Genomic DNA, 15,196 nt, shown 5'->3' with positions numbered 1-15,196 from the left:
ATTACGTCTCTTTTTTTCTCTGCCTGGCTTTTGATTTTAATGTTCACTGTCAGGTTCGGAAGGTTTCTTCTAACCTTTAGGTGTAAAGATGTTTCCCGGTTCCGGGTCTTGAGGGTTCTTGTCTGTCCGGGGTAGGGGCGACCCATTCTGGTAGCCACAGTGCTGCTGACAATTCAACGTCAGGGTAGACAGTGCCTCCGTGACGGAGTCCCCGAGATGAAAAATCCCCGACGGGAAAAACCTCTGATGGAAGCAGTGACTCTATGATGAAGGCAACTGGACATGTCAAAGAAAGTAGTCAGCAAGGCGGGGACAGACCTGAGAAGAGGTGAACTGTGGAAGAAGGAACACACTGGAACTTATACCAAACTGGAGCAAGTGTCACCAACAGAAGTGAATAGATGGTGACAGGAGCGAAGAGACACCAACAGGGGCGAAGAGACACCAACAAGAGTGAAGAAACACAAACAGGGGTGAAGAAACACCAACATGAGTGAAGAGACACCAACAGGGGCAAAGAGACACCAAAAAGAGACACTAACAGGGGCAAAGAGTGTTGCAACACAAGAAAGATGAGAATTCTAACCCCTTAAATACCCAAGGACAGGAAGTGATGTAACAGGAAAATGAGAACCACCATCTTGGATTGTGATGAGAAAAGAAAAAGGCTAGAAAAACCTCCATCTTGGAATGGTGAAGAAAAAGCAACATTCAAGGCATTCTGGGAACCAGAGAGAGGAATTATGGGAGAAAGAACACGAAAGGATAGCCCATAAACCATGACTGCAGGCAACTCATGAAGGACTCTCACAGATTCAGGTAAGTCTACAATACCTAGTATACACAGATGGTCTCCCATCCAGGTACTAACCAGGCCCAACCCTGCTTAACTTCTGGGAACAATCAAGATCAGGTGCCTTCAGAGTGGTATGGCTGTAGGCAGGCTGCCACCTACATTGGCAAAAGAAACAATTGATGGACGGAATGCTGGACAATGCAAACATTCACCCCCAGTCACGGGGATCTGGGTTTAATCCATCATTCTTTTGCTCACCACACCACCCCAGTTTGGACCTAGCCATATGCAAACCAGTCTTGACCCTGTTGCTTGTGGGAACAGTCCAGCCCGAACTGCCAAGCCAGGTCCTCCCTGGACCGGAAACAAGCATCCTGAGACCGGTTTCAGGGCATCACCCTCCATCAGCCTGGCTAGCTTGAATCCAGTGGTGTGGTGAGCACGGGAGCCACGTCTGGGCATACCCTTCTTACTTAGGGTGACATATGCAAAAGATACATTGGAGGCATGCACCAAAAGAGAAAAAAATGCTGCAGGGTGCCCAAAAAGGAAACGGCGGGCCTCTGCACTGAGCAACAGCATGCCTGGTGTCCAGGAATAGGTGCCGCGGGTCGGGACATGGCCCGCGGCAGTGAGGCGGGAGGTGCCGCGGGCTGTGACCCGGTCCATGTTGTAGCAGTTCACATTTCCTGTTGATTGGCAACCCAGCACAAATCATCTCCCTCTGCCATTAATTCATGCACTGACCCCCTTGGCAGCGACCTGCTTATACATCTCTTTTCACTAAACATGGGAACCGCGTTGGCTATTTTATCCTCAAACTACAGGCACCAGACCTCCTGATTGAAGTAATACTGGAGCGGCTCACTGACTGTAAGCCTACTTCCTGTCACACCCACGACTGGAATATAGACCTAGACAATTACAAATGTGAGCGGTGTAATTTTGCATTAAATAAGGACGCTCCCTCCCAGCAAGGAATACAGATATCTCAGACCCCCCTTGCTGTGAGGACGGAGAGAAAATATACAGGGAGGGCGTTTTCAAGTATTACTAAACACGTTGGGGCTGATTCACAGAACTAATCAGAGACAAAATCCTAAACTTGCTACTTTTGGTATTCACAGAAGGCATTTAGTAGTAGTAAAGTTAGGATTTTGTCATAAGTTAAACTTAAGTTAAACATAAGTGTGTCTTAAGTTTTGGTCATAAGACCAAATCTTAACTTAAGACAAAATTTTAACTTGAGACAAAATCCTAGCTTTACAACTACTAAATGCCTTCTGTGAATACCAAAAGTAGTAAGTTTAGGATTTTGTCTCAGATTCGTTCTGTGAATTGGCCCCAATGTCCCTAATCAAAACAAGCACGAGTTCACCCATTTTATGGCTTAACATATACCCAATATTGCATCTCTTACGGAGACCTGGCCCGATAACTCCTCGGGCCCGGACATTAAAACTTAGTACAAGAGGACTAGACACAGAATTAGCTGTCTCACCGGCCGTAGGTAATTATTTAATCTGCTAAAAAACAAGCATTGGCATAGCCAATAGATCTCGCCTTTGGGAACTTATAAGTGTTTAGTTATCCAGCAAAATATCCTAGGTGCAACAACATCAAGTGTTGCATGGCTAAACACTTATAAGGTCCCAAAGGCGAGACCTATTGGCTATGCCAATGCTTTTTTTCAGTTGCCATGACATGTGAGTGATGCACATGCTACACACATGCGGGTGACCGAGCTCCTGGAATTTTAAAGATATACAGAACCCTATTGAGGCAAAGAATCTGGTCCGGTGTGAGACAACACCAGGAAAGGATAGTGATGATACTGGAAACACACTTGCTGCCACAGGAAGATGAGAAAATACGAACCAAATGGGGATGGAGGGGGAGAGGTAGGCTATGGTACTCTAGCTTTACCTCTTCAGCACATAGAGTATTGAAGAAAGAAAATGAGGGCACATTTTGAGTGACTTCTCAAATCCTCTTCTATTTCATTAAAAAATTCTGACATGCAGACTGAAACATGCACTTTCAATACCAGCAGCAGACTATCATGGTGAACAGTAGTTTTACTACAGTGATCTAATGAGCAACTAGAGTGCTAACCTTGAGATATACATATATAAAACATATTTAATTTTCATAAAAACACACATTCACTGGATGATGTCATCAGTGATGTCATCCAGTGATGTCATTTGAGATGTCATCAGTGATGTCATGAGTGATGTCACTGACCATGTCATGAGTGATGTAATATGTGACGTCATCAGCAGTGCATTGCGGGCGCGTGAGTTATAGTTAGCTGAACTAACTATAACGGGGGAACTTCAATGGTTTTGTACAAGTGAAAAGTCCAGCTAACTATAACACCCCTGAAACCTATGGTTTTTTCAGTGATATATATATATATATATATATATATATATATATATATATATATTCACTGAAAAAACCATAGGTTTCACACATGTTATAGTTAGCTGGTCATTTTACTCGTAAAAAACCAATGAAATTCCCCCGTTATAGTTAGTTCAGCTAACTATAACTCGCGTGCCCGCAATCCACTGCTGATGACGTCACATATTACATCACTCATGACATGGTCAGTGACATCACTCATGACATCACTGATGACATCTCAAATGACATCACTGATGACATCACTGATGACATCATCCATGTAAAAAATTACCACATCTTCTCACACCCTAATATAACCTTTGATACACCAACTAAAAATGTAAGAGTTCCATTCTCAAAACCATATATACTGCAATACCAATCATAACATACCCACTTATTAACTCTTAGGTCTTCATATACCTCCACAAGGTCAACTGTACAGTCACTCATACTTACAGTCACTCTGTACAAAACTATTATATACATTTAAACACTTATATAGACACTCACACACTAACAAGTATCCATAGAGCTACTGTTACACCTACTCAGTCATGCAAATAATCACACTCCCATTTTCTCACCTATGCAGTAAAACACACTCAAGTTCAATGACTCATAAAAATAGTATCACAATCTTACACTCTTATAGAATCATTGATACAAGCACTCACTCATCCATACAGTCACTTTCACAATCACATACTCTCATATCTACCGACTTATATACTCTTACGCACACATATACTGGCATTCACATATGTAGTTAATCACAAATATACTACTGAGATATATATTCAATCCCTAACACACCCATACAGTCCATCACAGATGTACTCTTAAAACCATGCACCCATAGAATCGCCCACTCACACATCTGTGCTGTGGTAAATAATTTAATTACCGGGACTTAATTTGATACAGAAACATAATAAAATAGCTCAGTAAATAAGAGGCAGAATCCGTGGTATTAGAGGTTCGGAATGGGCTTTATTCCAATGGTCGATTATAATCGGTTGCTCCAAGTTCCATCACCACGAAGGTTCAGGAAGTGAAGTACATACGTTATTGATAATCAATCACTTTTATACAATAGGCTTTACAGTGAAGCGAATACAAGAGGCGTAACAATTGATAGTGTGGATAATATATTCATACGTAGCAAAAATAGGCGTAACTGGGTGTGATTGAAGAACGTCATCAGATGTGATGTCATAATAGGGTGGTTCCATGAAAGAATTTCGCAATGTCAGCAGAAATACTTGGCAGAAATGCGCGCGCAGCAGCATGACGTGTGATTGACGTGCAACTAGGGGGTGAAGGGGACTTGACATTTAGCTCTACATGTGGCGACAGAAGTCTGGAGGGTCAAGTCAACCTAATCCCAAATCATATCTAACATCCTATGTTTAAAGAACTATGTTATCCAAAAGAGAGGTCTTCTTAGAGTAGAATCTTATTCTATACTGACTATACTGACTATACTGACTGTTAGTGCGTGTACAAGCGTCTAAGTGTCTACACTAGATGCGTGGGTAGAAATCTTCCATAGTAATAGGGCTATGAATTACTTGCATAAAGACAGAGAAGCCGGGCCTTTGCTCGGTAGCTGGAAGAATGTTTACTTAAACTACTAGACAGGAATGCATCGGGCAGGGAACGGAGCAGATAATTTCGAAGGTGAAATACAGTTTTTGGCAGGCGACGGGCTGATGTCAGGCTTCGTGAGCCGCGCAGAGAATGAGACAAAGTTCATGGTCACAGATGCAGGCTCAGACTGGAGCTTTCAGAGGCAGAAGGCAAGAAGAGCTTGATGACAGAATCGGGGCCTACTTGCCTGGACTGTAAAATGGCATAAGTGAACCATATAAAGCCGGTGGCCTTTCATACTTAGGAATGGAATATCCGGCCTATTCATGGCGGATCTGAAAGAGGACATGTTGACGGTGGACGCACATGTGTTTGCGTCTTCATAACTGGAACTGGAGGGAACATACATGTACTTGTGATTCATACATGAAACCGTTGGGGTCCAAGATAGGGGACATAACTGATCAGAAAAATCCATATTTCCACATTCCCTCCTTGTCCCCTACTTGCCCGTTAAGAGATATCAATCTTCATCAATCCATTGATCTGTTCATATAGCATCATTTGTTCTTCTTTCTTCTTCCGGGATGAATGAAATCTTGGTGGTGGAATACACGATGTGGCACACAGACCACAGATCGCTGGTCCACACTGTAGACATAGACAGCAACTGAATAGTATGAGAAGGCCAATACCTAGGAAGGATAGGACCTTCCATCCAAAGGTAGATAATACACTCCAAAACCAACCGGACCAAGTCCAGGTGCCTGGATTCTGGTGTATCTGGCTTACAATCTTATGAAGGCGAGTTATGGCTTTATATACAGATGGCGAATTTTCTGGTATGAAAATGCAACAGCTTGATCCGATGACCCTACAAGCTCCGCCCCTATCGGCCAGGATGACGTCAAGGACAAGACGATTTTGAAGCACAACAATCCGCATAGCAGACTGCTCTTCTGTTAAATTGCCTAAGGCGGAAATAGTTTCGTTCACTACTGCTTCAAGGGTTCTAGTTAATCTACGTATCAGCTTACTATTAGTAACGGTACCTATATAGGGAAAGAGACCTTTATTGAAATCTGTGTATTTTTCCCATGCTGTTTCAGTGTAATCAACTATTGGGAGATCTCTCCTTACTCTATTATATACTAAATGAGTATTTCTGTGATAATCAGGAGGAGCTAGGAAAACAGGTGGCAAAAGGAATCCAATGTAGCAAGTACCATCCCAATCTAGAGGCAAACGTACATATGCCGTCTGACCACATATGAAATAGGAATGGCGGGAAGCTCTAAATGTAGACTTGCCTTGATCACTAAATTCTACTACAGTGGTGCATCTACTATGGCCCATATGTATGGAACCATTCTTTCTTACACATAATTCACCTTTTACTGGAAATATTGACATAGCGGGCAAAATTGGAGTAGCTTCGGATTCGACATTTAGGATCATAAGATTAAGCGTAAAATTACCTAATCCATACACTTCATTTTCTAGATCAGTTCCTGTTCTCTGGGGAAGTCCCTCCTTGTTAGGGTAGCAGACTTCAAGCAAAACTAAGTTCAAATTTCCCCATACCCAGTTATCTTGATAAACTGCAGAATTCGAATCTAGGGAATTGATTAAGCTAAACCATGCTCCACAGGAGCCGTTGTGTGTGAACGGGTATGGAAAGAGAGGTAGAATTCCTTTATAATTCTGATAGGGAGGGAGTCGGCCACATATCCAACAATTTGTAGCATTGCTAACCTGATGGGAATGATGTAACATACTAATAAACGTGTTATTGCGCAGCGCAAATCTATAAGACAACTCAAGCGGAGGTAATTCACTAAAAGAATGTTCAGCAGTAACATTATAGACGTGTCTAAAAATAGGATAATATATATGCAACAATATACTTGCAGTAATTATTAAAAGACTTAAGGAAAACAAAATTAATAACGTCACTGTACAATGACTACGCAGTGATTTACAGTACGCCTGTCGTTTCAACATTTTTCGGGTGCATTCTCTATTCAGGTCCAAGGGATACATGTCAGAGACAATTCAACCGCTTCACCTCGGAGAGGACTTAAACAATCAAATTGCTTGACTGATTGGACCTGAGTTTTAGTTTATAAAGTTCGGAATTACTCTTTTCAACAAAAGGAAGTTTTGAGTCAATGGGTGAAGACACACGAGGTGTGGTATTCACATCCGCTGGTAGTCCATGGAATTTCTTGATATGACTTGAATGAATCCAGCCTTTCCTGCCCTCGATCTTCACGGCTGTCCTTGTGGTGAGCAAGACCAGCTGCGGCGACTTCCACCTTGGATCCAGCTGAGTCTTTCGATCAAAGTTCCTCACTAGGACCAGGTCGCCTGGAATTACGTCATGGGGCTTCACCTCAGTGTTGTCAGGAAAAGCTGCAGCTACCTGTGAACGACAAGATTGTAGTGCAGACATCAAGGAAGCCAAGTAATCTGTCAGCATATTACAGTCAATATCAGTTATATTGCGTGGTATAGGCGTCCCCCACATATTTGGTGGTCTGCCGAAGATCACTTCATACGGGGATAGCCCTGTTCGAGAGTGTGCTACCATTCTCATGTAAAAGAGTGCAACTGGTAATGCTACTACCCAGTCGACACCTTTCTCTCTGCATATTTTGGACAATCTAATTTTCAGGATCTGATTATGTCTTTCTACGAGACCTGCTGCCTCGGGGTGTCGGACACAGTGGAATTTCCACTGATAGCCTAACAAAAGTGAAACGTGTTTCATTAATTCGGATGAGAACGGCTGGCCGTTATCTGAGTGAACAACACGTGGTAAACCGTATCGTGGGAAGAATTCTCGAACCAACTGTTTGGCAGTAGTCGGGGCAGTGTAATCTGAAACCGGGTATGCCTCCGTCCAACGGGAAAGAGCACAGACAACTACGAGAACATATTTGAATCCTCGACATCGTTCCATCTGGATATAATCCATCTGGAGGACTTCAAAAGGGTGATCAGGAGGCTGAAATCCACCCTGTTCTACGGGAACGCTTTTTCCTGGGTTGAACTGACAACAGATCATACAGGTACGAACTTTTTGTTTGGCTGCTGCTCGTAAATGTTTATTGAACCAAATGTGTTGAATGCTATCTAGCATAGCTTTTTCTCCTAGATGTGCTGGACTATGTACAGTGTTAATTATAACCTGGACCATTGAATCAGGAAGGAACCACACAGACTTTTCCTTCATCAACCATCCTTGATCCGTTTGGATCCCTCCTAATTCAATCCATTTCTTTATTTCGTCTGGTGTAGCATGTGTCTGTATATCAATTACGTCAAGAGTAGGATCTTTAACCGTCATACAATGTGTTGGCGTCGGGACTATTGTCTTTGTCATGTCGGATGTTCGAGTTTGAGCAGTCTGTTTAGCTGTTCTGTCGGCTAGATCATTGCCTTGAGAAATGATATCAGTAACTTTCGTATGAGCTTTATATTTCATAATTGATATTGCAGTGGGTAGATGTATTGCATCTAATAAGGCATGAATGAGGGGTCCGTGCTGAATGTGGGCACCGTGAGAAGTTAAATAACCTCTCTCTCGCCACAGCACGCCGAAGTCATGTACGACTCCGAATGCATAACGTGAATCAGTGTATATGTTGACTTTTTTATTTGTGGCTTGAATACAGGCTTGTGTCAGAGCGACGAGCTCTGCGGCTTGAGCTGACAAGGTATTTATGCAATTTGTTTCAATGATTTCAGTATCTGTTGTGACTGCGTAAGCGGCCACTAACTCTCCTGTACTTGTTCTCATACATGAACCATCTACATACAACGTCAGGTCTGGGTCTGACAATGGGACATCGGTTAAGTCTTGTCTGGGTTTCGTCGTGATTGTAATAACTTCAATACAGTCATGGGCTAGTGGGTCTGTTCCGATTACAGGTAAAAGTGTGGCAGGATTCAATGTGTTACAACGTCTGATTTCTATATGTGGCTGAAACAATGTTAGTTCATACCCTGTAAGTCGTGCTATAGTCAAGTGTTGTGTTTGCGTTCGATTCACAAGAACCTCTACTGCATGTGGTACTTGAACTGTCAATGGATGTCCTAACACTATAGCATCGCTTTGTCTGATTGCTAAAGCGGTTGCTGCCACTGATTTTAGGCATGCAGGCAAAGCCTGAGCTACTGGATCTAATGTACTAGAAAAATAAGCACATGGTTTGTGTGATCCTGCTTGTTCCTGTGTGAGTACTGACAAGGCAGTGCCTTCGCGTTCTGTAACAAAGAGTGTAAACTGTTTACTGTAACATGGTGTTGCTAAAACAGGTGCTTGACATAAGGCTGTCTTTAAGCTTTCAAAAGCTTGTGTATGTTCCTGAGTCCAAGGGAGAACAGTCGATGTGGCTGCCTCCTGCGTTGTCAACTGAATGAGTGGTTTTGCTAGAAATGTATACTGAGGGATCCACTGTCTACAATATGAAGTGAGGCCTATGAAAGCCCGTACCTCCTTTTGTGTCTTGGGTATTGGCATGTTAGCTATTAACTGAATGCGGTCGGGTGTAAGCTGCCTTCCCTCCTTGGACAGCGAGTGTCCAAGATAAACAACTCGCTGGACACAGAATTGCAGCTTAGAAGGGGACACCTTGTGCCCCTTTTCGGCTAGAAATTGTAAAACTGTCAGTGATGCTTTCTCACATTCGGGTTCGCTTCTCGCGGTGATCAGCAGATCATCGACATATTGAAGCAAGGCAGTGTTAACTGGCATGTGGATACTGTCGAGTTCTCGTTTCAGTGCTTGGCTATAGATGCTGGGGCTTTCTGTAAATCCTTGAGGTGCGCGTGAGAATTTGAAGCTACGTCCATTTAAACTAAATCCGAACAAATATTGGCTTTCCGGATCTATTGGGACGCTGAAAAAGGCATTTTTGAGATCAATTACAGTAAAGAATGTTGCTTCGGAATCAATAGCTGTTAGTAATGACGAGATATCTGGGACCACAGGAAATTGTGGCACAATGCATTTGTTTAATTCGCGCAAATCAATAACCAATCGATATACTGGCGGGGCCTTAGGATCTGTTCGTTTGAGAATCGGAATTACCGGTGAATTACATACATTGGAGTCTGTTTCCACAACTACTCCTTGGGCAATAAGCTCGTCAATGATTTGCAGTAAAGCCACTACAGCATCTGGTGGTAACTTGTATTGTCGCATTCGTGGTAGTACCACTCCTGCCTTTAGTGTGACTCGATATGGTGTAATATTCATGCAACCAACATCAGTAGGGCCTTGTGCCCATAGATGTGTAGGTAAAGTCTGTAGTCGGGGATCCATGTCTCTAGACACATAGTGACCTTTAAAATCACGTAAAAACAATCTTACTCCTTCCGGAGAACAACATATTATAGCTCCTAGAGCTTTCAGTGTTTTTATACCTAACAAGTTTTCTGGACAGGATTTAGTGAGCAATAAATCTGTAGTTCGGGTCAAAGGTCCTATCGTAAGTGGAAGAGGCTGTGATACTTCATTAACAATAGGTTTTCCTGAAAAACCAAGGGAAATATTCTGTGAGCCTGAGAGGGGTGCCCCTGGAACTTCACTACGTTTTATGGTTGTTCGACTTGCCCCTGTATCGAGTAAAAATTTTCTATCTTGGCCTAATAATTCACTATGTACATAAGGTCCTTCTTGGTCTACAGGGACCTCGATAAGGGGTAAGTCAACTTCCCTCTCTAGGCTTGTTCATGCGTATCGTTGATAATCAGGATAGTCGTACTGTGCGGTCTGGTACAGTTGTCGTGTCGTGGTTTGGGTGGCAGCAACAGGCAGCGCTGGTGCAGCTGGCACAAACTGTATAGACTGTGGTGGAGCTGGCATGGACTGTGCATGCTGCGGGGCTCCTTGTTCATTCTGATCCTGTCTAGGTGGCCGTGGTCTTTCTTTTGTATTACCTATGGCGATATTATGTTTCAAAACTGGACAATCGTGTACGTAATGACCTGGCTTTTTACAATAGTTGCATGTCCCTTTTACAGGTCCGGTTGAATCACCGGAATGTGTCGTACCCTTTTTATGTCCTTCAGCTGGAACTGTCTGGGAGACTAGCATTTTCATTTTCGTGTCTTTCATGCGTCTTTGTTCATGTTCTTGTTCCTCTCTAATTCTATTGTGATGGTACTGTAACATTTGTAACATTTGTGATGGAGTGTTACCTTGCCAGGTACTCTCGAATTTTAATACTCTATTCTTCACTTGAGGCAAGGAATTTTCTACTAATTTTGTCACAAACAGATGTGGGTATGATTCGCTACTTGCTTTTATGCCACTATTTATACCAAAACATTTTTCAAATCGGGCATAGAAATCACTAGTGTCTTCATCTTGCTTCTGTTTACAGGCTGAAATTGTACCCCAATCTTCCTTTTTCGTAGTTAATAAGCGTGGCAGTACCTGTACTAGTAAACCTGGTAGTGCTTTAGTTTTATCCCCAAGTCCTGCTCCTGCAGTTCGGGCCTTTTCTTCTGCTTCTAATGCTGACCATTCTATCTTTTGGTCTCCCACCTCCCACTCTTTTTCCTTGAGTTTTTCATAAATGCCAGCAGGCATTAATACCTTTAATATCGTCATAATGTCGGGATAGGTATACTCTCCCATGAGTAACATGTCTTTAATTTCTCGGTGGAAACCCGCTGGGTCTTTGTCATGACTGGGTACCACTTTCTTCATTTCTAACAATTCTATTTTCGATATGGGCGTATATACAAATACGCGTTTAAACTCATTGTCCTCGCCTTTTATTGGGTGTACTTCTCGTAAGGGATTCTGTCTGTCCATGTAATACGTGGTTCTTTCCTTAATGGGTAGTGAGACATGTTCTGGGCATATGAAAAGAATGTACTGCTTTCTTGATTCTAGTATTTCTTTAATTAACTTAGTACCTGAACCTCTCCATCTATTCTTGAGTAATTCGGTCAGTATTTCAGGTAAAGGACCAGGATCTGAATGCTGACTCTGATATAGTATAAGGAGTTGTTGAATCATATAAATCCCAGCTAAACGCTGTTCATCTGGGGTGAGATTCAAAAATGTGTGGGCTACTGTATCATCACCATACATTCCGGGACTGTCAACCCATTGAACGGCTGACCTGGCTAATTCTTGTTCATCCATAGAATCGAGAAAATGATAACCCCTTCGTTCTCGGAGTAATTTGTCAGCGGCTTGGAACGAATGCTCGGGGGACCTTATATTTATTAATAGATTTTCTCGGACTTTATTTGAATTCTCTCTATTTTTCTCTTCCTGTCGGAGTGCTTTTTCTGTACGTCTATGAGATTCTTTACGCCATAACTCAATGGCGTCTTTCTGTGACTGTCTGACTTTCCTTTTCCATAACTCTTCCTCTACTTTCATGATGCACTCTGCATCCCAGGTCCCAGCTGCGGGCCACCTCTGACTTTCTGGTAATTCCTTGGTGTAGTCTACCCATAAATCAAGAAATAATATAGCGTCTAAGCCATGTTTATGATACATGAAGTACCCTGGAGTGTCCCTAGGAGGAATAGGAACGGCTTCTTCGAGTACCCCTTTTCTTGTTGTGATCTGTCTTAATTTCGAAAAGAGCGGCATATTGAAAACTGATCTGATACTTGATTTTGAACAAACTTAATACAGTAAACACAATAATGAACAGTCATTCACACCACAATATGCAGAACGTACTAAAAACATTTAACATTTAACATTTAACTGAGCAACAATGATGATGACGATCTAAGGAAAACTTAATCACTAAACATAATACTCGACTTTAACTGAATTATTCTGAATTTATATACTTGATATACTAGATATACTGCTAAACAGTACAGATACACTGCTGAAACAGTGCAGACCGGATTTGTGTACCCAAACCCGTCTTGACCGGCACAACCTATGTGCACGTCAGAACGCCTCCCCAGTAATGGTACTCACCGGGTAGCTCGGAAACGGAAGGCCTCGGAAACTGAACTGAACTTGAACCGGACTGGACTCGACTCGAACACTTCGGAAACTGGACTCGACTCGGGACTTCGGAAACTGGTGGGCCTCTGTATACCTCGGATCTTGCTCTCTCAGCTAGGCTCTGGTCGGGATACTTCGCACTTCTCACCGCCTCGTCTGGGTGTTGATCGCAGCCTCAGTCGCCCCCGCTTGACCGGAGGGAGATACAGGAAATCCTGCTGGTACGCGTTGTTGTCCGTCCAGCTGTGGCAGGAGACCGGGCCTGCAACGCACCACCGGCGCGTGAGATGAGAAAGTGTCCCTGTTCGGGCGCCATTCTTGTGGTAAATAATTTAATTACCGGGACTTAATTTGATACAGAAACATAATAAAATAGCTCAGTAAATAAGAGGCAGAATCCGTGGTATTAGAGGTTCGGAATGGGCTTTATTCCAATGGTCGATTATAATCGGTTGCTCCAAGTTCCATCACCACGAAGGTTCAGGAAGTGAAGTACATACGTTATTGATAATCAATCACTTTTATACAATAGGCTTTACAGTGAAGCGAATACAAGAGGCGTAACAATTGATAGTGTGGATAATATATTCATACGTAGCAAAAATAGGCGTAACTGGGTGTGATTGAAGAACGTCATCAGATGTGATGTCATAATAGGGTGGTTCCATGAAAGAATTTCGCAATGTCAGCAGAAATACTTGGCAGAAATGCGCGCGCAGCAGCATGACGTGTGATTGACGTGCAACTAGGGGGTGAAGGGGACTTGACATTTAGCTCTACATGTGGCGACAGAAGTCTGGAGGGTCAAGTCAACCTAATCCCAAATCATATCTAACATCCTATGTTTAAAGAACTATGTTATCCAAAAGAGAGGTCTTCTTAGAGTAGAATCTTATTCTATACTGACTATACTGACTATACTGACTGTTAGTGCGTGTACAAGCGTCTAAGTGTCTACACTAGATGCGTGGGTAGAAATCTTCCATAGTAATAGGGCTATGAATTACTTGCATAAAGACAGAGAAGCCGGGCCTTTGCTCGGTAGCTGGAAGAATGTTTACTTAAACTACTAGACAGGAATGCATCGGGCAGGGAACGGAGCAGATAATTTCGAAGGTGAAATACAGTTTTTGGCAGGCGACGGGCTGATGTCAGGCTTCGTGAGCCGCGCAGAGAATGAGACAAAGTTCATGGTCACAGATGCAGGCTCAGACTGGAGCTTTCAGAGGCAGAAGGCAAGAAGAGCTTGATGACAGAATCGGGGCCTACTTGCCTGGACTGTAAAATGGCATAAGTGAACCATATAAAGCCGGTGGCCTTTCATACTTAGGAATGGAATATCCGGCCTATTCATGGCGGATCTGAAAGAGGACATGTTGACGGTGGACGCACATGTGTTTGCGTCTTCATAACTGGAACTGGAGGGAACATACATGTACTTGTGATTCATACATGAAACCGTTGGGGTCCAAGATAGGGGACATAACTGATCAGAAAAATCCATATTTCCACAGTGCATAGAGTGACACACACCCTACCCACAGAAACACTCAGGCACCCATACAGATGCTCAGACAACCAATCAATAACCCATATAGACACTCATATAGCTATTCACAAAACCATGCAGCCACTTATACACCCACATACACACATACACACATTTACACAGTTTAGTCACTAATCTGCAGTAAGAAACATTTAATGACTTACTTAAAGAATCATGTTATGCACCACAGAAAATCATCCATTTACACACTTGTACACCCACTCATTCTTAAACAGGCCTTTCCGTATATATATTAAATATATTGAAATTTATGAGTAACACATACTCACTGGATGATGTCATCAGTGATGTCATTTGAGATGTCATCAGTGATGTCATGAGTGATGTCACTGACCATGTCATGAGTGATGTAATATGTGACGTCATCAGCAGTGGATTGCGGGCGCGCGAGTTATAGTTAGCTGAACTAACTATAACGGGGGAATTTCATTGGTTTTTTACGAGTAAAATGACCAGCTAACTATAACATGTGTGAAACCTATGGTTTTTTCAGTGAATTTGCAAGGTTTTTTAAATGCTAATTCCTAACTATAACGTGTGTGAAACCTATGGTTTTTTCAGTGAATTTGCAAGGTTTTTTAAATGCTAATTCCTAACTATAACATGTGTGAAACCTATGGTTTTTTCAGTGAATATATATATATATATATATATATATATATATTCACTGAAAAAACCATAGGTTTCAGGGGTGTTATAGTTAGCTGGACTTTTCACTTGTACAAAACCATTGAAATTCCCCCGTTATAGTTAGTTCAGCTAACTATAACTTGCGCGCCCGCAATGCACTGCTGATGATGTCACATATTACATCACTCATGAC

At 42.5% G+C, this 15,196-nt stretch overlaps 1 protein-coding gene and 1 pseudogene across 2 annotated transcripts in view; one reads left to right on the top strand and one right to left on the bottom strand.

The window, feature by feature from the left end:
* LOC146863608 (uncharacterized) overlaps nucleotides 1-15,196 on the top strand; it is a 192,250-nt gene that overhangs the window by 35,722 nt on the left and 141,332 nt on the right. The gene's annotated exons all lie outside the window — the stretch shown is intronic.
* LOC146863609 (5S ribosomal RNA) lies at nucleotides 823-941 on the bottom strand (annotated as a pseudogene).

This window comes from Triturus cristatus, chromosome 2_1 (assembly GCF_964204655.1).
Source record: "Triturus cristatus chromosome 2_1, aTriCri1.1, whole genome shotgun sequence".
Lineage (NCBI taxonomy): Eukaryota > Metazoa > Chordata > Amphibia > Caudata > Salamandridae > Triturus > Triturus cristatus.
This window is presented reverse-complemented; position numbering and strand designations above follow the sequence as displayed.